The sequence below is a fragment of the Bombus terrestris genome, chromosome 14 (assembly GCF_910591885.1).
Source record: "Bombus terrestris chromosome 14, iyBomTerr1.2, whole genome shotgun sequence".
Classification (NCBI taxonomy): Eukaryota; Metazoa; Arthropoda; class Insecta; order Hymenoptera; family Apidae; genus Bombus; species Bombus terrestris.
Window position 1 is genome coordinate 9,381,279 of NC_063282.1, and position 24,078 is coordinate 9,405,356.

A 24,078-nucleotide genomic window follows, 5' to 3' on the forward strand; every position below is an offset into this window, starting at 1 on the left:
GGTATAACCGCGTTAGACGATGCCCTTTGTTGTATCAGTGCGCAATTGCCTTAAGTTCTGATCTTGTCCGATATTGATGTCCGAGAGACCGGTGAAACCTCCGATAGGATACTAAGAGTTCTATTCGCCTTCGGTCGTTTCTTGACTGTGTCCAGTTAGTTACCAACTTCCTCCATTTTTTGATCCTTTTGCAAATTCTCGACAAATCAAATTTTATTTATCTCGGAACGATATTTCGGAGATGCTCGTTGCTTTTATGAAATGGCTTTCCCTCTGAATACTTCGATGGCGAATGGGAAGGACCGCTGCTACGAAGAGTACGCTAGAAATTTGAAAAGCACGCACAATGTATCTCTCGTTAATTCACGTCTCATAGCGACAATTCAAATACAATTTTCTATGCGAGTCGTCGAGAAAAAGTTGTAATTGTTGAACCGTTATACGCGAATTACGTTTTCTTATTACATGTTCATAGAATTCAATTTTATGGAAGTGTGTACAGGAATAGCAATTTCACGGTGCATTTCCTGAATAAGTAGAAACGTAGAATCCCGGAAGTCGGAATGTTGTAATTGAAGTACATTCAAAGTAGAGAATATCGTTACGTTACACGTATACATGGACCTCATGGGAACTCACCTAATTCTCTACTCTTAACTTCATATCGCTTTATCTGGCATTTTAGGTTGAACTAGGAACTAGAATGGAGATGCCTGGCAGTCCGATATTCGACCATAATGCTGAATTTAATTAGATGTCATTGTAGTAATTTCCATAAATTCTCTTCCTTCGTTTCACTTTATCGATGCTCCTTCGCGCATATGGATACGAATTTCTTGCAGATTGGGATAAAAACAGCTGTAAGGAAATGCCGCTTAAGCGCGATGATAATCGTTTCATCAAATTTTCAATTTCATATATACCAGTCTTGGTGATGTATAATTTTTCCTTGAATACGCGTTGCATTATCTATATTACTGATCGAAAGAGTTTAGAAATGGCACGAGCTGTGCGCATTACGTTATTCATAATATACGACATCGTATATTTAAATTGTAGGAATATGCTCAACGCAGATGTTCTTGTTCGAAAAGTAGATACCGTATTCGCGTGGAAATTGTTGTAGCCGCGAACGTGAGCATTCTTAAATGTTGCATAGAGCGTTTCGCCTGCAGACACGAAAGCCGATATGGCAGAATAAACAAGGAGAACGAACAACGTTGTTTTATACGCTATTGGCGATTCGTGGTTGAAACGCGCCTCTATGCTGTACAACCGTGTTGTGGGCGTAATTTAATAATGAATACGTATGCGCACGTGAAGTGGTACCTGCTGATATGTAGGTACGTAACATCTGGCGGCCTATGAAATGCACGACTGAGCAGTCTGCAGTTGAACGTTACGACCGGCAAGAGTTATGAGCCTCAACTCAATCTCCGACTACCCCTGCCTCGATATAATTGCGATACTAAAATCCGTACAACTTTGAAAATACATAAATTTCTCTCTCCCTTATCCTCGATTTCAAATGACTCGAAACACCGTATTTAATGATTGCTTTCCTACAAGAAAATAATTGTTACACTTACGAATTAATTGTCCTCTTTTGTTTTCCACTATTTGCAAGTTGGAAATTTATTCTGTGAATGAAGATAACTTCGAAACAAACTGAGAAATTTGGAATAATTTTCGGTTAAGAGGTGGACAAAATCTGCAGTTTCTTCTTGCGTCGATGTTGAAAGAAGTGAAAGAGATTAAAAAAGTGAAAGTTAGGGTAGCTACCCTGCGTTCTCTATCTTAGCTAGGGTACCTTCTCTAGCTAGAGAAGCAGGTATTTTTGTACATATTTCTTTTTGATGAAACTGTCGTGTATCTTAAATATCATTGAAGTCATTCGTGTTAATCACCTTAAAGAGAGCCACGCGTTGAATACAAATTTTAGCTTATTCGGTTTTGGTTTCTTCAATCGATAAAGATTTATTCAAAGAAGAAAAACTTTTTCTGCAGTTTCAAAGAGTTCAATGCTCGCACGTCGACATATTTTTAAATCTCAGTCCCGTATTCAATGACTAATTAAACAGTCAAACGAACGAACAGGTGAATGACTCCACTTATCCGGGAGAAAGGTAAATTTAGTACGTAGTAAATTTGGCGTGTATACATATATCAATGGGCGGACTTCTGCCATTTGCCGGATGAAAAAGAAGTTTCTGCGAGCGATACCGTTCGTATAAAAAATCTCTGCGTTCGCAATGCTCCTCTCATCGAGCCTGTCGACTTTCCAAAAGGACTTCCGCATTTCGACTATTTTCTCCTCCTCATGAAACGAATTTCACGTTTTCTCGGGTGAATTCTTTTGTGTTGTATTAAACTGATTTACATTTCATCGAAATACAATCCACCTGCGTATAATTAGGGACTCCTGATGTCGTTGCGGTACGGTAAAATTAAATTTTGAATATCGATGCGAATTTCGTGAAACAATAGAGTTTTAAATTATTATTTCGCGTGTATTTTGATTATATATTTCATGCTTCATAAATATAAAATAATTTTAATGTTGATAATATGACGTATAATTAGCAATAATGTAATTGAATAATAGAGTAGTCCGGTATTCTTTTCTTGTAAATATTATTCAAAATTACATCACGAAAATTGTAATTATAAGCTAATTAGAGTAATTTACTTCTTTGTTTAGGTTCATAATATTCTATCAGTTTTTATTTTTGTACAGTTGTATCATAGTTGAAGATTCTAATTTTGTATTTGTAATTGAAATGAAATATTAATGTCTGTATGCCCAATTCAATGGGAACTCGTTATTAGAATATTAAATTAATAATGACATTAGCACTGGTATAAATATTAATGGAGCATAATAATATATTGTATAATCTCAAAAATTGATTAGGAGACGAACACGTTCTAGAATTTACATGAAACTATTCGTTTTATCACCAAATGAATATTAATGGATTTTATAAATTTCGCAATGGAACTTTTCGTCTTGTTGCTGTAAATGTAGGACATATGATCAAATATCAACTATTTTTAGTATTTAGAACGTCATTTGCAATAGCACTGAGGGTATTATCGATTATCAATCATCCAATTATTGGCAATTTTCATGGAACACATCAATGATTACTGGAACGATGATATGACTTGATGATCGCAGTCAGGGGTTAACTATCCAGGAAAGTGTGAGATGTATCGATGGGCTGGAAGAACGAGCTCCCTTTCTCGTAGCACGCAATCCTTTATTACTCGCTGGATTAATTGATATTGATGTGACATTCCTTTCAAGATAACTGATCGATATTAATGTGCCGCACCTTACCGAGGAAGTGGCGATTAAGGTAGCAAGATACCTAATTTGAAATCATTCAGACACGTTTAAATTCTTATGAAAGGGTAAACATTTAATATTTTTCTAAAGCTTGTGGGATAAATAACAAGGAAAGTATTATAAATCTACGATATCTATTGTAGTCGCGAGATATGTTCTTTTTTTCTGTAAAGAAAGTAAAATTTCTGAGTGTATTATTTGACAAACGTACTACGTTGGAGCAAATACCGTAACATCGACGATAAACGCATGCTTATGCATTGTGAAATAGCGTTCTTCTTGAACGTGATCCATATTTTAACCGCCTATACACTTGCACGACTTATTCGAGGAACAGAGGACCGCGATGAGCCGGAAAAAAAGAAATTCTAGACGTTTGCACAAATGATAAATCTACGGCACGTACAAGCGTGTCGGGTCCTAACAGCAAAATCGTAAAAGATATCATGCACCGCGCTATGTGTGGAGCTACGAAATTAAAGTTGACTTAAGGAAGAGCGATGCGCTCGGTGGGTTAAAGAGGTTCGCAGCTTCCGCAAATTAGTTTACGTCCGACGGTTGAACGAATAGGGATTAAAGCTAAATGTATTATTAGGGAAAACTGTGAAAATCAAAAGAAACCGAAGACAAAGAAGGTTAATCCGCTAGGCGAGGCCAACACTCATCTTGGCCTAGCTGCTTTCCTGGTTGGTTAAGCTGCTCGACCAACCGACCATTTATCAAAAACGCATAACACCTATGCAAGAAAAATCGACAATGTTTTAGCTGTAGCAAGTGGAGGAAGGTTGGCCTGCTTATGACACGGGAGATGGATGTACGAACCGAAACCTTGTACATTCTACAGGACGGCAAGAACATTATGTATTATACGCTCCCTCGCGCCGTACGGCGTACGCCAACGTTGTGTACTTGCCGATAGAATCCTCTGTGACGAGAGGATAGAGACTTTAAAGTGCAAAATCGTTTAAGGCTGATATACACGTTTCCCGACCAGAAAAACTACATGTCTTCTCGTATCCTGTGTGTTCTCGACATGACTTTCCGCTCGATAGTCGATGGGCGATCTACTATTTCTACTATCACTTTCGATAGACAAACTAAGGTCTGCGAGTTCATAGAAATATTACTAATAAAAATTCATTCATTTTTCTTCTTTCTCTCTTTTGTTTTTTTTTTTTTTTTTACTAATAGGTTGCTGCTATTTTTTTAAGATCGGAAATAAACAATTCGCGTCTGTATCTCCTATCGAAGGAAGGAAGCGTTTCCAGGTTGGTCATGCGTTAATTCAAGTAGAGATCAATGAAAGTAAGAACTATTTGTGACCAAAGGAATTATCAGACTCGAATGGTAGATTAAACGCAGCGGGATTATAGGTTGGGCGTGGCGAACATTTAAAGCCGACTTAAACGCATCGGAGTATAGGAAGCCTAATAAAATGCACCCACATACTGATGGATCGCAATACCGGCATTAGTAGCTGGCAGTAAAGGTTAATGTTGATTGCACGGAGTTTCGGAGCGGCCCGTAAAAATTCTGATTAACCTACCAGACGTGACAGTATGCTCTTCCTGCCCTTAAGTGCTTAGCCTGATAAAAAAAAGCTCTTGTAAAGAACGAAATATAAAATGCACAACGATGCGATGCCGGCGCGGCGGCACGTGTTTACGTACAGCGACATTAAAAAATACACGGGGAATAGAAATTCTGATCTGTCCGCCAGTTTATTTAATTAATAAATAAGAGAAATTGCACGGGATGAAATGGGATCGTTAAAGCAGAATCGATAAAGTTCAACACCTTATGTCTCCTTTAATGAAACGAAATTTATCGTTATATTAACTCATCAGGCTTGAAATACTTTTTGACACGGAAACTTGGTCTGAATAATTTTTCTCTTTTGACAGACGCGATATCGATCTATGTAATGTATGTCTATTAATCTTTCATCTTGAACTCTTCGTTTTATCGATCGGCTTAATGTTTATTTGCTCTTGTCCATCAGCAAAAATAGGCAGGTACTTTTTAGTTTTCCGTACATTCTTTCGTTCTGTATGGCAGACTATGAGCATAAATCACCCAGATCTGGTTTGCTAATCCCGATTAGAACATTGCACGATGTATAAATCACAGGGGTTTCATTTATGCTTGTTGATAACGCCACAAGGTAGACTGTATCACTAAGAGTAATCCTCCTTCTCCTAATCTGTAACCTTGTTAAGATAATTTGATAAGGGTCAATCGTCTCCCTCTGTAAATCTTTAACATTCCGTGTTCCGATAACTTTGAGAAACTTCCATTAATTCCTCTAACGACGTGTAAAACCGCGTTTTAACATTTCAGAATAGATACGTTAAAATTATAATTCAACGTCTGTTTGATAATCGATCTCGATGACGAAATTCTCACGTATGAAAATAAAACTCCCTAATTAGAAAAATACTGCGTAGCTTTACGATGGTGACATCAGGTGTTGAGTGGAAAAAAGAAAAAGTAGAACTGGCGGAGGAAAGGAAACGAAGAGGCATGGTCGTGCAACTATGGAGGAAAACTACTCCTCAACCGTGAGCCGTAATTTTGACCTTTCAGGAACATCTGCGTGGCATCTGTACGAACGAGTCGCAGTTACCTGCAATTGACAAATTTCCAATGGGCTACTTCGTGGCATCCGCCTTCACAACAATTAGTCGTGATGAAGTTTGGAAACACTTGGTGTGTGACACTGATCGCAACTTAACGAAGCAAACACGAACTCTTAGGTGTACCTAATGTTTAACGTGGTCAAAGAACTTTCGTTGGAGGAGTAGCGGTGACCGTAAAATTAAGATCGAGTTGCTCTGCAGAGTGTGATCGACGTTTGATACTCAGTTCCCCTTGTGGTAGCAAACTTATTACAAATCTTATGTTTAATGCTTCATTTTCTTCCGCTTCACATCGATCGATACAATAATATCGTCACGTCCAAGTGTTTGATTTTCAAACGGGTACACGAAGTGCAATAATTAAGTTGAAATTAACAGGAAACAAAGAAAATCTTGTAAATACATAAGTATATACTATACCTTGATCTATCGGAGATGATTTTGTCTCGCTTAATTAACCTTTCCGGAGGCTCGATAGCGCCGAGAAAATCTTGGGCGAAAATTTCGCAGATGCGCAGAATTGTTTCCAGGTTTGCGCTGACGCTATTTTCATCCGCGTAACTACCTGGCGGATTATTCACGCGGCTGTAATGTAATCCAGCTCGTACAGGCAGTCCGGTAGTTTGGGTTAGGAATTGGCGGTAGTTTCTACGCGAAATAGCAGCTCTATTCTTCAGTCTGCGGTTACGTAGTGTGAATATCTTGTGGATAGATACCTGCGACCGTGTAATCCTGGCTCGATCTAGAGAGCCAGTAATTTGGATTAGCTATTGACGTTGCATATATCACCTGCCAATTCAAGGTGTTCACGCGTCGTGTGGTGTTAACCAACGTTTCTAACAGACCAGCTGATAATCACGTATAAATGTAAACGATCTTTGCTTTCTGCGAGGTGTTTCTAAGATCGCTTCTAGCTTAAGATAACTAAATTGAAATGGAAGTAATAAACAGGTATCTATAGTTGGGATGCTTAATTTTACACCAATTCTTACATTTCACTTTGTTTTATCCGTTATATTCGTTTTCGATTAACGAATCGATAAATCCAACAGCTAGTAAATTTCTAAAAAATTTCATCATGGATATTTCATATAGTTGAAAAGTCTGATCTCTATATTAGTCAGCTAAATATACCGGTTTCGTCGTTTCGATAAAATGAAAAATTTGTGCAGGTATATCGATTACGGATACATATCTACACAATGGTCAGTGCGGAAGAATTCAATTCAGCCCAAGTTCGCGATGGTATTTGTTTTGCCGTTTTACTTGGTACGACGGAGACTTCCTAATCTTCTAAACGACATACCAGACGTACATGTACAGAGAACTTGCACATAGAAAACCGAATAGCCGAACGTGGGTGCGGCTGGTCTCTAACACTCAATTGCAATCGATTATCCGAACATGAAATTCCAAAATAAACAGAGTGCCATTCCAGGATATGTCCGATGACTTCTTGGTTCCATTAAGAAGCTATTTGCATTTCTCTTAAATTCCAATATGCAATAATTATAGAATGACCTGCGATGACACTATCGAATAATTCAAATTAGATGCTCTGGTACGTAAAGCATCCGCTTATTCGGAAAATGGCAGCTATAACGTTCCTTCGGTCCAAGGGAACGTCGGTGCTGTGGTTCTGGGAATCAATTTAGTCTTTAGAAAACTCTGGGCTGAAGAAAATTCAAATTTCAGGAAACTCGAGCTTACAGAGCTGAACGTACGTACGATAGACCGTGATATACGCATCGTGACGTCGGATTGGAAAATTGTATTGTATGGAAAACATGGAATGTGCATCAGGTTTAATAGACAGATGCGTTATTTACAATGCGAAGAAAATGGTTGTGAAAGCGAGGTGTAGCAGTTAACAAAGTTTCCAATAACAGGATAAACAATCATTCGTTCGCAAAACTACACGTTTAATGCGCATCCAACTTTCTAATTCTTCGAAGCGCTCAACAGAGACGCGGAGTTAGAACAAAAGCATTCATTACTGTTACACGCTAGTTTTGCTTCCTCGTTCTATGTATATTGATCGGTTTCGCACCCATGTAAGTTCTTCCGCACAATCAGTTGATTGCGCCAAGTTCGAGAACCTGTGTCCTACCACATCCCCTTTTCATCGTATTCCTACGTGTGTGTCTAACTGACTCTTCTTTGTCGAGTACATCGTGCCCGCAGGTGCAATTCGCGTTTTCCGCTCGATGTATTGCGCTACATTAACGAGTACGACTCATTTACAAATCGCACTCTTGGGAGGCGGAGGATGTTGCTCCATTTTACCGAGTTATTTTTTTAGATAATTCGCTTGTAGATTTTATCTGTCTGGAACGTGTGCATTAGGCAGTGTTAACCTCCCGAGACGATTAGTAAAGAATCGTGTGATTTCGCGTTCCTGTAAAAATCTTTCTTTTTTCTTGGACCTAATTTTTTACTTGCAAGTATATTTGCATAATAAAATAATAATCGATACTAAAAATAATAATTGTGTTTCCAACGATGCCGTCGACTACAATCGACTTGAATATTTACGGTAGGCGATATTAGATACATTTACTTGGTTTCCGAAAATAAAAAGTTTCGATGCATCGATTTCCTAAAAGCCGATACGCAAATGCCTCTACATTGATAGATATGACCGTTCTCTGTTCAATCCTACTCGTTAATTATACATACGAACGATTGGTATTCTCAATTATTGGTATTCTCACAAGCCATTATTCTCAATTCCCGCGTTCCCGTTAATCTAGACAGGAAAAGCATGAAGGCGCGCGTCCAACGGGTGTATCCATGAAGGCAGTATCGAGTAACGTAGCAACAATAATAATTATCACGGAGAAGTTTCCTATCCAGCGCGTCTCGCTGCGCCTTTGTGAGCTACTGGACGTTTAACAGTGTTCCAACGTGTGTGCAAGGTTGGCACTGTTGGTATGGGGTTGGTCGCGGTGAAGGTGGTAGGAGAGCTCGGGTGAATGTCTGAGCGGGCCCTGGTGTGAGAGAGAAATTCCCAGGAGGAACATAAAGCCGTGGACAGCCGCACCGACGCGACGCCACCCTCTTTCCGGTGGCATCCTGACGCGGAGCTTGCGCTACCGCGTTTACGTGCTCCGTCACAGTGCTCGGTTACAGTGACGACGCACCACGGTGACATGCAACGACACCGAGGAAGTCGACGCGAGACGCGTCATACGAGCAACTGTTGCATCCGCGTACTCTCTCAATTCCGAGTACCGACACTCTTTTTACTTGCCTCATCTCTCATCATGCCAAGAAAAATTGCTAGGGAATCGCCCAGGGATATTCGCCGGTTAAACGATGCTAATGCAATAACGTGTCGCAGCTCGATTCCGCGTCGTGTGCGCTCGTAAGGATACGATAGCAAGTATCCTCGAAGAGAACGCCCGACAGAGGATACCGGTAATTGGGAATAAAATGCTCGTTTCGAAGGGCTTTCGGGGAAAATTCGCTGGAAAAGTTGAAACAAATTGGACCAAGTCTAGATCTTTGTGTAATTGTCTGCGTTGATGGAATTTAAGCAATATGCTTTGAACTATACCTTAGGCAGATTAATGCGAATAATGAAATTGAAAAATCGAGAAACGGTATCAAATGATTTTTCAGCGCACTATACAATATTATCGATAAGCAGAGTAGGTACTGGAACGATTGACATTCGATAGAATAACAACGCGAAAGTGTGTCTGAAACGTATAACGAACCATGTACATGTTGTTTCTGCGCGTGTATACAGTAATTCGTAATACATAATATAGAATGAGAAGTATATAACGCTATTTGCGAATCGTTTTGCATCGTGATAAATTTCCCCCCCTCCCGCTTAAGAGCGGTGGAATGTTAATGCAATCCGAAAATAGTATACGCGATGTTACCATGTCGTCATAAATATTTTAATAACGACTGTTGATACTCATTAATCGCGAATGCGTCTCTGGCGTAGCGAAATCACGGATTTAAATAAAGCTTTGTGCATTATTTAGTAATTTATTATTTCGCGTTGCGTTATAACTGCGTGTACAGAAACATGGATATACGTATCGCAATTCGTTGTTTCCCTTTTTGTTTGCCCTTTTACACTTGGTATCCGTCAATTTTATGCGTCATTTTCAGCTTTACCACACGGTAATAAAAATGTTTGAACAGCACAAAGCCCCACTTGTGTACGATGACGAGTTCCGTGAAGAAGTCGTCGCTGCCAGTGTTTCCAGCATTTTTAGAGTATTTCCCTCCTCGCCCCTCCGCATAAACGTAGAAAATGAACAACTGTTGCACCCGTCCGTCCATTTTTCTGTACGTGATACTGAAAATCAAACATTCTCTTTCGCTGCTTTGTCTTTCATCTCTTTACCAGGCAGAGTTGTGGCCAAGGACGTGTGTTACGACGCGACGTCAACGCCCTCGACATGCACGCTATTTGACACTGACATTATCGACGAAACAATTGTTTCCCATTCGATTCCTCACGCTATTCGAAAGCAAGAGGAATTATGGAGGAAGGAACAAAAGCCTGTTAAAACGTTCGGTACTACGGTTGACGTATTCAACGATTTTTACCTTCTTGTTAATTAGATTAATTATTTTTTGCATCATTTTCATTTAGAAAGTTTAAGCCGAATGTTTTCTTTTTCTCCTTTCACTATTCATAGGGTAATTTTATTTTCGCCATAAAAAGGAAGAATCTAATTACATCGTATGAATTTTTGCGTTAAAACGCTTGAAAAGTTTCTCTTTAGAAAATTCTCTGTGGCAATTGCCAGTACATAAGCAATCCGAATACGTAGGAAAATTCCGCGTCATTCTTGTAACTTCTAAAAGATGCACAACTGTTGTGCTCATTCTCCGTTTACTTCTGTACCAGTTTCGTGCTAGTGCGTTCGTATTTTCTTCGTGCCGAGCTTTCTTCTTTCGAAAAAGGTAGCTTTGCAACATCAGTTCTGCGGCAGTTTTTCTGGATTATTCTGCCAGTGACCTTTCTACCAAGTTTTTCAAAAAGTTTGCTACATTTCGTGCGGTAACATCGTAATATCCCGTAATATGTATATTATTTTTCAACATTTTTACCGCAATACCCTTTTAACGTAGAATAATGAAAGAACATATAAACGAAATACGTGTGTCTACTGAAAAGAATGACGCAAACGTAATCGTTGCGTTTGCTCACGATCTGAAAATGTTGTCTTTTACAAATCATCCATCATTTCTCCCTAACATTCTTCTCTACTTGCAATCATGAGGCAAATGTGACGTTTTCGGTTGCATAAATCACTCTGTATAAGACATTCTTCAAACATAAACTTTCTAAATATCGTTTAAAAAAGTAGTGCATGTAAATGAAACGCCTATGAGGATCCAGTCTTCACACCTGAGATCTCTGTTTTTCTTTTTTTTTTTTACCCTGCGACGCAACGTTGAAGTAGCAATTGACGACGAAGTCGAGCATAAAAAAGGAACTTTTCTTAGGATGTTGCCGGTTATGTAGTATGCCAGGAGATTCACAACTGTTGCATTCGTCTTTGTTCATTTTCCTAGCCTTGTTTCGCGTTCTTCTACTCCCGTCTCGTTCTTCACCCTCTGCGAAAAATACCATAAAGAGGAGAGCACGCGTCGTGCTAGCGAACGAGAGAAAAAGAGAGAGCAAGTGAGAGATGGAAAGAGGGGAGAAAGGGAACATCCCGACGTCGAGCGTCGCGGTGGACAGACCGTGCGCGTCGAAGAATCGCAAGAAAAGGCGAGGGGCGGAAAGCTACGCAAACGAAACGGCACGAACGACCGTGAGCGCCCTCGACGAGCGGTGTCGGGACGTTGAGCGTCGCGGCGCGCCGTGAAAACCGAGGGACGACGGCGTTCGAGTCAGTCTGCGTCCGCCAGTCGTCGCGACGTCCTCGCATCGCTGTGACTTGCGCCGATTCTTCGTTCATACGTGAATATCGCATATAACGAGGGACCGACGTCAACGGCCAAAGTCTTTGCAGGATATTCTGTTTGTAAATTCGATACCATTGAATCAGAGTTATATTCGATACGAACATATATCGAATATATTTTTCGGAGGATCCGATCTCACGATTCAAAAAGAAAAAAGAAAAGGAAAAAAGTAGGAGCGACTAATAATTTTGCTTTGGAACTCGTTTCTCCGAAGATAGACCTTCGTGCAAAGAGGGGTTGGTTGGATGTACTTTTAAAAAATATATTCGAGCAGAAGACAGGACTATCCGGAAGAATCGCGAACATCGCGACTAGTCGCGATTCGTCGTAAAGTGCCACGAGGACACTGATCGAATTATCACGAGCGTAATTAATCGATATACGACGGAAGAGTGTTTTCACGGGGGTTGTTCCCCTGGCGGATCCTCCGCTTCAATCATAAAACACCGCTGATTCGCCATTCGATCTTGGTTACCTTGTGCTAGTATTTCGTTCTTTGCCCCTGTTTTACCCCTTTTTTCGCACCTGTGTACCTATGCCAGCCGCTAATTTGTCACTACACTAGGTGAGAGTGAGATCAACCGAGAAGGAAAAGAATCGAAGGAGAAAAATAGAAAACTCGAGTCTACTCGTGGACCTCTTTTCGATTTTTCTCTTTTATTTCTCGCCACCCTCTTGAATCACGAACGAGTTTCTGTGCGCGCCGCTGGATGGATCGTCAACTTTGATATTCAACTCGATATTTGTCGGCAATCATCGTTCGGTAAGTAATTTGAAAAGTCAGACATTCGCATACCTCGTGTGACCGACTCAGCGTTGCGATTCATTAACCTGGATTAGCATTTAATTTGATTTTACCCAAATTTTTATTCTAAAGTCTTTCGTTGTTTCTAGAATTATTCAAGCTATTGATTATTCCCCGTTTCTGTTTCTACGAAGGCTTGAAATATTTATAACATTTACAAAAGATCATTTTGGTTACATCTATATCCTAATATTATAGTAACATTTTTTGCAGTGAAGTTGCCTGAAACCAAATGTTATATTTTGAAGTGAATATTATCAATGCAAATCTATTTATACGTTAATTTTCACCCTCCATCGGTGAAAACAAAACCAAATAACAATTTGCACATTATTGACGCATATCGCCAAAGCAGCGTCAGTGCAGTGTAGGCGGTTAAAGAATTTATTTTCACGATTTGGATTTTCGTTTTTCTCATTTTCATATATTTCGCGTGGGAAATATTTAGATGTGAAATGCTTTTTAATCGCCCTCGCGATATACCAGAATCGTTTCGATTTCCGGAATATTTCAATCCCATTTGTTCGTTCGTCCATGTATCGGTATATTGCTCTGTTGCGATGCACGATTAAAAGAATAGACTCTTACTGTTGAAAATACGAGAATTGCGTCGTTGTTCCTTGAAAATCTCGGCGGTAATTAATGCGTGATCGTTACAGGAGAATAACTAGTGTTGGATTAATTTTCACACAGGCACGTGGTATGCTACTGGATTCAAACAATTGTAATTAAATTCTTTGGATGCTAATCACCGCAAGCACTTGTGTCTCGTGCAAATGATATTTAAATTAGTACGCGGCCTGTATATTAATCGTACCAAACAGGGTACATTTTCGTGACGATCGTGCTACTTCCGCAACGTTGTTAACTGATCCTGCAACGGTAATAAATATTTTTCCGTAATTTACATTCTCCGTTTTTTCATTCGTCGCTCTTGAATATGTTTAGCAACCGGGTGGCGCGTTGTTGATACTTAACACGGTTCCCGTGAAAGAAAGAAAGGGGTTCATAAAAATGCACCACGATCCATTGTCCGTGTCTGTTATCATGATAACAACGCGTTGTTCTAGAATAATAAATCGTCGAAATTTTCTCGCAGCACGCGCTATATAAAAGGTACATTATCTGTGATTTTTGTGGATGGGATGTTTAGAAATTCGTATCGCGACGAGGAACAGGATAGTTTTCATAAATATGAGGATACTAGGAACGAAGATAGCAAAAGTGGATAGTGAGTAAATTTTATTCATATATAATATGACTCGCGATACGTAGTGCTGGAAAATATGGAATGTATTGATAAGCGGATTAATGAAACGGAAAACCCGAGCGTAAGATCGAAGAGTTCGTTACATGGAAGGATCTCCATGACGTAAATATAAAATCGTGGCTACGATATAACAAAAAAAAAAAAAAAAAAAAAAAAGAAAAAAAAATCAATGGGAAAAATAATTACGAATAAGCGTAACATATGGTCGTTTAGTTTCTTTGTGTCAATGAAAAATTAATATTTCACGTTTCTTTATCGTTGTGTTTGTTCTTTCCTTCACCCGACCTGTGCATTCAAACGTTTCATTTCCTCGTTGCTTCTGTGCGGTGCAATCTTTTCCTTTTTAATTTTCGATGAGTCGGAGCATTTCGAAATAAAGCTGCAACTGATAAAGTATTTTAAAAGTATGAAGAGTGCACGCTGGTGAAACTTGTCTGCCATACTTTTGTAGTAATTTAATCTTTTTTCGCTTCGTCATACGATGGTTCCTCTTTTGCAATAACTGTCCAAGTATTTGAAGGACAGCTCATGGAGAGGAAAAATGAAGATGTTGAAACTAACGATATTACGTCAAAGTATCTTTGCATAAAAATTTAGCAATTAATTTGATTAATTTTTCTCGTCTGTTGCTTCATTTCATATGCATAGAGGGTGTTCTGTAGTTGGTGGTAAAATTAGAGGATGATCAACGATATATTTCGATAAAATTATAGCTATCGAGTAAAATTGAGATCTAAATCGAAACGTAATTAAGCGAATACGTGCCAAGCAAATATTTAAAGTTGAATTTCGCGGAAATTAGGCCTCGTATGGGAAAATGTTACTCCAAATATTCGTTTCCTTTCTTTATCTGCCGGTTGTACCATCGATTCCACCCACTGCGTCTATACACATTATAATTTTAGTAGATGTTTGCAAATAAATCCGAGTAACAAGAGTGGCTTCGTTACGGTTTTATAAACGCGCGCGAAGTTTTATGGAGATTGGTTCGCTTGGTTTGAATTCCTTCCTGCAACAGAGTGCAGACTCTAAATAGACAGGAGGTGAGAAAGTTTCTAAATGATATCTACCTTGTAAGTTCATAACGAAGAGGGTTTCTACCCTCAATCATAACTTACAAGTTATCGGGAAAAGCAAAGGAGTTTTGTAGCCTGTTCAGGATTACAGCGGTGCCAGGCTTTCAGGAGGCCGTCCTACTACTTTTATTTTCTTATCTCTTACATCTCCTTATCAATTTTTTATGAGACTGCTTGATTCTAATTGTTAGACGTAATTCCATGACGAAGTTACTTATTGCAGTAACAAGGAGTCATGAATTATTAATACTATCGACAACGTCTTAATCGTTTATAAATTCAGGGAAACAATATAAATTATTAATAGAGGATACGATCAGGAAGAAGACGAGAGAGAACCTTCGGTATGGTAAACGAGGGAATGTTACGAATAGCTAAAAAATTGCTGGAAAAACATTCAACCGAAATAGATACCGTTGTCAATGTTTAACATTTTTTTTATTCGATCGATATATGAATGTGATGCGAAAAAAATATCAAAACATAATGTAAAAATCTTCTATTATACGTATCGCTTATTACACATTATCCCTTATTTTAAATTGGCTTAATAATGGAACGAAAACATCGATATCGATAACCATACGCGAATATATTAAGCTGAATAGTACTCGAAATTTATGCATCCATTGCGGAAACACATTAGATTAATCACTTATTAATGTATAACAAATATTCCACATATATTCCCCTCAAGGAGAGGAATGTATACGAGCGCCGTTGCGTGAAATATAGTAGACACTGTTGCACTAACGCCCAACAGACTGAATTGGTTTTCAACGCGTTCAATGCATATTACCCTAATAGATAATTTATCTCCTTAATTACTGATTTATACATGTAACATCAAATCATAATTAATTAAATAATCATTCATAGGCAAATTGAAAAATTCCGTGATGCTTACCACCTCCTGTGTTACGTTATACGATCATTCATTGCGTCGAACGTTTGAAACTTTCTTTGATGAATGTAAAAATTCGCAGTAGAGAAATTCAAAAAAACGAAAGCTTGCTCGGCTATGTGTGAACGACTCGAATGTTCCTCTATAGCTACCGAGCACATTACGCAGTAACGTAACGAACAAAAAATCAACAAAAACAAATTTACTATATTTTTCACGTGTAGCTTTTATATAGGAGAGTGCGTTTGTAAACAAAGCAGCTCGGTTTCTAAATATCGCGCACGTAGTATTTGAGGAATCGAGCTTGTCGACATGAAACGTGTTGGATTGTAAACAGTCGACATTTTCTGTTTCATTCGGCTGTAGACGCTGGAGCATGGTTGGGCACGTAGCTGGAGCGCGTAGAGAAAAGTGACGGGCGACGTAGTACATATGTTAGTGTGAAAGTGAGCCGAAACGAGCGAGGAAAAGTGCAAGCTGGCAAGCCTACGGACTTCTCTTTCGATCTTCGACATCCTGTTCGTCCGAGAAAAATGTAAGTTAATAAAAAAACGTTCATGTCATTGCTTGTCGGATGAAATTGTTAACACCTTTTCGAGTAATCGGATAAGGAATCGAATACATACTTCTGCGATCAATTTAAGCTTCGATGATGTTTATCGAAGTGAAAATTACGATCGAAAAGTGTTAACATATTGTCTGAAACGATGTTTCTTGCGTTTGAACGTAACGGAGCACTTGTCGTTATCTTTTCTACTAATCGATTATAGTAATTCCTTAAATAAATAGCTCATAAATTAGCTAAATATTATTCTTGTTAGCAACGTGGGAGGATTTACATTAGCTAGTTTAATTAGGAGGGTGTAGAGTGTATATTCGAGAACTTTTAATTAGAATAGGTTCGGTAATTTCTAAATTCCATGTACTATATTTATTTCGTATTTGTTTTGAATAATCTATGCAACATACATAGATATACGCATTGACAAGAATAAAATTGGTATCCTAGCATTTCTATAAAATTTCGTGATCGCTCAGCACCTTGTGTACGTTGCATAGACACGATTCTTTGAAGTCTTGTTTTCTCTGGAATCAATTGACGTATCGGATTGAAAGAAAACATACAGGGTGGCCTAAACATTAGCCATCACGATTTTTCAAGCACTTCCGATAGCCAGGCAAAAGAATGTCTCGAATAAAAATTGATCAGCTTCCAATCGATTACAAATTGCAATATTATGAATTTCGAAAAATGTTTTATTTCGATGAAGAGTTAAGGTCGTCTGAATTTTTTAATTGCCTACAAAATAGTATTAAACAAAAGTGATTAGTTTAAAAGAAATTTTAACTTTGACGTTGTAAAACTTATCGCATGAAAAACAAGGAAAACATAAAAACAAAGAAGTTCCGTGGCATTTTTTCTTCTTTTTCATATGATAAATTTTACAATATTAAAGTTTAAATATTTTTTTAATTAATCATTATACGATCCAAGTACCTCAATACCTTTTTATAGAGAATTAAAAAAATGCATCGAATGGAATATAAAAAAAATGCATTGTTCCATTTAAAATAACAAAGGTAACTTTAACTTTTGATCGAAGTAAAACTTTCTGTCAAATTCATAATATTGTTATTCGTGTTCGATTGAAAGCTGATAAACTTTTGTTTGAGACACTTTTTTGTCCGATTATCGCAAATACCTGAGAAATCGTGCGGACTGATCTTTAGACCACCCTGTATATTTGTCAAGGGAATATCTTTTTCTGTGCTCGGAATGTATTTGCCCTAAATTTTTCAGATCGTTACTGCATTCTACTAGATTGTCCGAAATGTTTCTTTCGTTTTATGAGGATACAATAGACTCGCAACGTTTTTTGTTTGATATTATTTTGTCGAATTACTTACGATCTATTTTGTTTGATTGAGATAAACATCGCGACATTTCACAGATTTGGTTTCACGTTTGGATGAAGGTGCATTGTTGTAAAAAACACGTTTGCGAAAGAAAGACACTTTCCGGACAACCTAATATATTCGAATACGTATTAGAAGATTTCTGCGCCTAATATTCGCATAGCATTATCCAGTTATATAGCAAAGAACATTTATTACAATTTGAAAGCAATCATTTTTATCTATCCGGATCGATCGACATTGCCTCAAATGAAATTTTTCTTCCGCAAATTAGATTTATTCAGAATGGCTGAACAATTGCTTCTGTCAAATCATTTATGGATGGGAGTAAGTATTAGTATTTCAAAGTTGACACGGCTATCGAATGAGAGCAATCGATGCAGTAAATTCTATACACAAAGCGTGTTTACGCAGTAACGAGAAGTGCTTCCCGTTTTGATCTCGATTGTTTGAGATATTGCGTTCAAAACATCGATAACTATTGTTACATTCGATAAAATATATCCATTGAAAATATGTCTTGTACAAAGTTATTCGAAAGTCACTATAATTTTATATATACTTTTTTCCTCGAAAAAGAGCAATCGGAAGTACATCTTTTGTATTGGAAAATAAATTAGGCAAGCAATATCGATTAATTTGTAAAGCATTATTAAATGCAATTTATGTCCAAATAAATAAGGTTAATTAATGTAGAGAAGAAGAAACGTACGCGTTAATTATAGTATTTGTGAGCCTTGCGTATCTTCGACATGAATGTTTCTTAAAAAACAAAGCCTGACGTTTGCAATTTATTTTATTAAAAAAAATCTTTTCGGCTTGTCTGCGTACTTTTTAATATTCTATTGAAACATTTCTCGTTTGACGAAAAAGCTCTATTGTATCGTTTTAAAATCGTGAAACATTTCTGTACATGTGTTTTTAAAACTATTATCGAACAACAAACTTGTTGTATGTTCAGTGTTACGGATAATCAATTAATCATTTCTATCAATATACATGATAACGCGTTTCACGATTGGTAGGCGATTTATGAAAGATCTGTTACGGGGGTCACGTCCATTTACTAATTAGATACTATTGCTCGATAGTGTAGCGACTTTATGGCACTCATTAGTCACATGCGTGTGGAAACATTAGCCGTATCGGTTTTATCATTAGCAGAACTTTTATTTCACGTGTTATAACCTCGAAAGAGGAAAGGAAATACTTTGATTTTCTCTTCGTGCGTATAATTATGAATATCATAGTCAGTACATTTTAATGGAAAACATTGATTGATCGATATTTAGTTAGCAAGCAGATCTCTATTTTTATTCTAATAGACTTTTAAAAACAGCTCCGTTTAATCAATTACCATTTTATTCCCTTTTCCGGTAATTTCAGCTATTAATTAGTTTTATCTAGTAACATGTAAGAGCATATATCGTTCATGGCAATAATTTCAATATTTTATTTTTTGTTTCTAGAATGGCAGACATATTAGCATTAATCAAATAGAAATTAATTAACGAAACCTTCGCCATTATCATCGACTTATTTATTTTATATTTCGTTCTTGCATCAAATACACTGATGGCCAATTTATTACAAAGAAACATTAATTATCAAGGTAGAATAAATAAGTTCGCAAATAAACGTTATTCACGCACCGCTTGAATCTATAAACTCGCAATACGTAATTTCAGAAACGTTAAAGTTTTGCTCGCCGTTACGTATTTCATGGGTTACCATACCAATTCAGGATATTTGTTTCTTTTTTAATTCATCAAAAAGCTATTATACAATTTTTCATTCTGATTGTTCTTCGTTGTAAGTCCGATGGATGTATCGCAACTTTTCGATGTGTGGGCCCTTACGCTCTGAAATCCAACGTGTTAGTATGGTTTACTTTGAAAAAAGCTTTCGTGAAAGCTTGTGCTTGGATAAACCTGAAAGCAGCACGGGACGTAGTCATCTTTCAGGACTAGCTCGGCAGCAAAATTGCCAAATGGTGTTTCTCGTTTCGACGCCCACGGCTGCAAAAAGCGATACGTTTGGATTGAAATGATCCATTGTATTGCTTTGTATGCGAATGCTGCCCCGCAATGCAAATATCTGCCATTCCTACATAATTTCGTTTCACTGCGAATAATGATGTGTCATTGCTGCTATTTCGTGTATCGTCCGTGCCGTTCCTGTAATATCGCAAAAAAAAAAAAAAAGAAAGAAGAAAACAGTAACAGAATACATATTCAACGTTAAATATTTATATAACCACCTGCGTGTTTCCGTGTACGACGAAATTATGCGTGTGCATTTGTACGCAGAACGCGTGTTCGTTTGCTGATGTATGGGCAACTTTATTAGAGATCGACGGCTTATTACTACATTTAGATATGGAGGTGAAGTTTGTTTTTTAGATTGGTCCGAAAACATCTTGCAATCGCAACGATAATTAAAAGTACCAAGAGCAAATAGAGCAGCGTATGTATATTGGGTGCGAGGAAATATATGCAGACGTAGGTAATAGGAATGCGTAAAGAGGGAATAAGGGTGGGGAGAAGGCTAAAAACGGGAAAGAAATAAACATAGTGAAGCGGAGTGAATGAGGCACGGGAGAAGCGTATACGCAAAGAAATAAAGATGGAAGAAAATATAGAAAACCTGGGGAACAAGGAGGGGCAGAGACAGAGAAATAGAGAAGTAGGAGATGAGGATAAAGAGAGATTGGGGAAGAGAAAGAGAGAATGATCCCAAAACCCAACGGAGTTCCTGGCACCACGAAAAATAGGGCTCTGGAGCCCTCTTACCATTTCCAAGTTACGAGCGACATTACCGACATATCCCGCATAACACAACGGTGGGCAAAAGTCGAGGATAATCGAGGAAAATTCCGGTGTGAGATAGGTCAATGCGAAGAAGAAAAAAGAGAAAAAAAAAGAAAAAGGAAAAAACGTAGGGAAATTGCAGTGACCGGCGACTTATGTGTTTCGTCAGTGATTGAAGGAATCAAAATGATATTACGTCCGATATCATTCTGCGTTCCCTAGGGGTCATAACTATCATTTGCCGATGACATACGATCGTAGTAACTCTCGTGTTTGACTTGAGAAGGGGAAGATTTCTGAAGCTACGAAGTTATTTCTTTATAAATCGAGATATTCGAGCAATTACACGAGTTTTGTATTACCGAACCTGTATCATTTATATTGCATACTACGGCGTATATACCCGTAAGTAAATAAATAAAATGAATTGCTATAGAACCTCGCTGCAATGTATTATAAGTTTCGAGCGTTTGTTTTTAGACGTTTATATTTATGATTTTCTGTTCTTAGTATGAAATTTCCAGTTGCGTTTGAACGTAAATTGTAAGGCCTTGTTTGTTAATACGATTCTACATCATCCTGATTGTGCTTGGTATTCGGATTGCATTAATTTTTAACTGGTTGAGGCGATGATGATGGATTAACTGAAAAGTAGCCTTTCATATATCGTTCATTTAATTGGACATCGAAGATTTTCAACTGCGAAGCAATAAATTTCCAGGCGAATGTGAATTATGAGCATGTAAAATTTTAATCCCCTTATGATGATCGTTTTGACGCAGCATTAAACGGAAACAAGATTATTACAAGCACCGATGATCGAAATTGTTAAGCGCCGTTATTAATGACTCCTCTGAGGCCGAGATAGAACGCGCATCCTTCCAAACCGTCAGTGTAACCAAAAAATAACGTCCAACTTTTGAAAACAAAAAGTTATTCGAGTAATTACGAAGTGTCATTATTATTATGTAATTTATTTACGTTAATTTAAACGATGACCTCGGCAGTCCATCGGTACGATAAACGTTACAATTGGACAAAACATGTTACTTCAGGTGGAGTTAACACAAATACTAAAAAAAAAATTACGGTATTGTGTCGTTAATCTACGTATTGGTACAGATCGCGCAGTTTCTATCTCGCTGTATGTACCGATTACATTTAAAGATTACGCGGACTTCTCCATGTATCGAACTGTTCTACATTTTATCCTCTTGGCAAAATTTGTACAGTGACTTTGTCGCATGAGAACGCTTAAATGCAAACTTATTGTAGCGAACGATGTAGAAGATTCGTTTCCATTACACGGAAAACTGCACACGTACAACATGCAACACGTGCAACATGTACACGCACACAGAAGAAAAGAGAGAAGGCTGAATATATCGGTTTAATCATTCATATGTTATATCGGGAAACGTGAATGAATAAAAAAGATAGGAAATGGTTACAGATTGTCGCGTCTAGTTGTTCCATTGAATTTTCATAATATCAGTAGAATATCGATTCGCGTAAAAGACGAATTATGTCTGCTGACTTTACATATCTAATTATTAAGTAGAATATTATTATTATTACATTTCTTTCCAATCGCCACAGAGACAATCTTTTGAAATATCAGAGAAATATCGTTCGTAATTTTCAATTGGGTTATTACCGTTATTTATCGAGTGCTATATTTCCAATTCTAAATCAGCGCAAAAACTGGGAAGCAGGGATCATTTCTCAGTGTTCTAACTCGAACAGCCGCAAACATCGGCCCCTTCTAATCTTAACTACCTCGTTCAAATCCCGCCAAGCTGCGGTAACATTTATCTCCATTCCTTTTCCTTAACTGTATCATCAGTTATTTAAGCACCGCGTACTGTTCATCAAATCCGTGCCAGAGTGATAGCAGGATTGCGTGGGCTGCAAGCTCGTCGCTGAAACGGCCAGACGATATTACACAGAGTCTACTCAATTTTACGCGATGCATTTTAATCGCCAGTTTAAACGTTACGACTTTCTGACAGCCAAGTTCAATTACAAGTATCGGGCAAGTTTGACGAACAAGTTTAAAGAAACCTGTCTTCGCTATTTATTTCCTTCTCTTTCGTAGGTAATTCGAAGTGGCCGATATTTTTCTCGGCTTCCTCCTGTATCGCGTCTTTCGAAGGTTTCGATGAGTTTCTGAAAAAGATTGAAGAAGAGCAGATCGTAGACACTTATCGTAGGCTTCTTCGGGCCACGATATTCGTTCGCTGCTCATAATTAAAGTCTGGAGACACCGAGTATTTTCTATTAACATTCCTGGGTAACCCAGCGTACTCAAAATGACCGCAGCCGGTACGGTATGTTGTACCATGGCCATTGCACGTCGTAGACACATTTCTAGCCAACGGGAATGTCAGGCAGATGTTCTCTCGCTTCTCCTATTCGTGAACCGTTTTCTATTATAAAGAGGAATACTTAATTTTCACGGTCGATTAGCTTCTCGCATTTGCGACAACTTCGAAAGTATTTAAATCTATTTAGTCGATCGCGGAGAATGCGAATGGGATGGAGTTGGTGAAGAATCTTTCGCTTGTATTCGAAATTTGTCTCCCTAAGAATTTTACTAAATCGTAAGCAGAGAACTTCCATGGAGACTGTTCGACGGTGTTCATTCCTTTCCTTCCCTTCTTTCTTTTTTTCTGTACGAAGGAATTGTTCAGTTCTCTTTATCGTTCCAGCATCGCAGATTCTAGTAGTTTATACCTCATTTTCTTATAAAGAAGATGATTTTCGAAAGCTTGTTGTTTTAATGGAAATCAGCGTAAAAAGGCTAGCACGACCGAAATCTGTCAGATTTATGAAGAATTACTATTACTGGACTTGCGAGTGAAATAACCACGTTACTGTAGTTACGTGCTAATAACATTACCTTGTTGTAATACGTAACTAGCACTTGCATAACAAGTTCCGAACCGGTAATAACTAACTTTGGTTGTTTAATCATTTTCGAGATAGGTTTAATAGCATTGATTGACTTGAAATCGATACGTTATTAATGAATTATGAGCAGCGAATTAAGTAAAATCTAGCAACGAAATAAGGTGTCGTTATTTCGAATTATTACATTAAGCAAAATACACTATGTTTGACAATTCTCACTTATACTGTTATTAATATTCGACCTAGTCTATCATCTCTTATTGTTTTTTTTCCTTGGCAGTTTGAGAAATTGCATTTTTACATTGTACTGTTATTCGATCACAGGCTATAAATTTTGAAAACGCGAGGTGGATGTCTCTTCATCTTCCGTAAAATATTACAGTCTATCTCGATCGAGATTCATATCCATATTTATCAAAATAACATGTTACCATTCGAAACACGCG

General features: G+C 37.8%; 1 protein-coding gene across 2 annotated transcripts in view; it reads left to right on the plus strand.

The window, feature by feature from the left end:
- The first annotated feature begins 11,837 nt into the window (after positions 1–11,837).
- Positions 11,838–24,078, plus strand: part of LOC100649273 — a 248,424-nt gene continuing 236,183 nt past the window's right edge. The window contains exons 1-2 of one of the 2 annotated variants that reach the window (XM_003400913.4): positions 11,838–12,700; positions 16,359–16,527. The gene's annotated coding sequence lies outside the window, so the exon portion shown is untranslated. The remainder of the gene's footprint in view (positions 12,701–16,358; positions 16,528–24,078) is intronic. The other variant, XM_012316578.3, reaches the window with a different exon arrangement.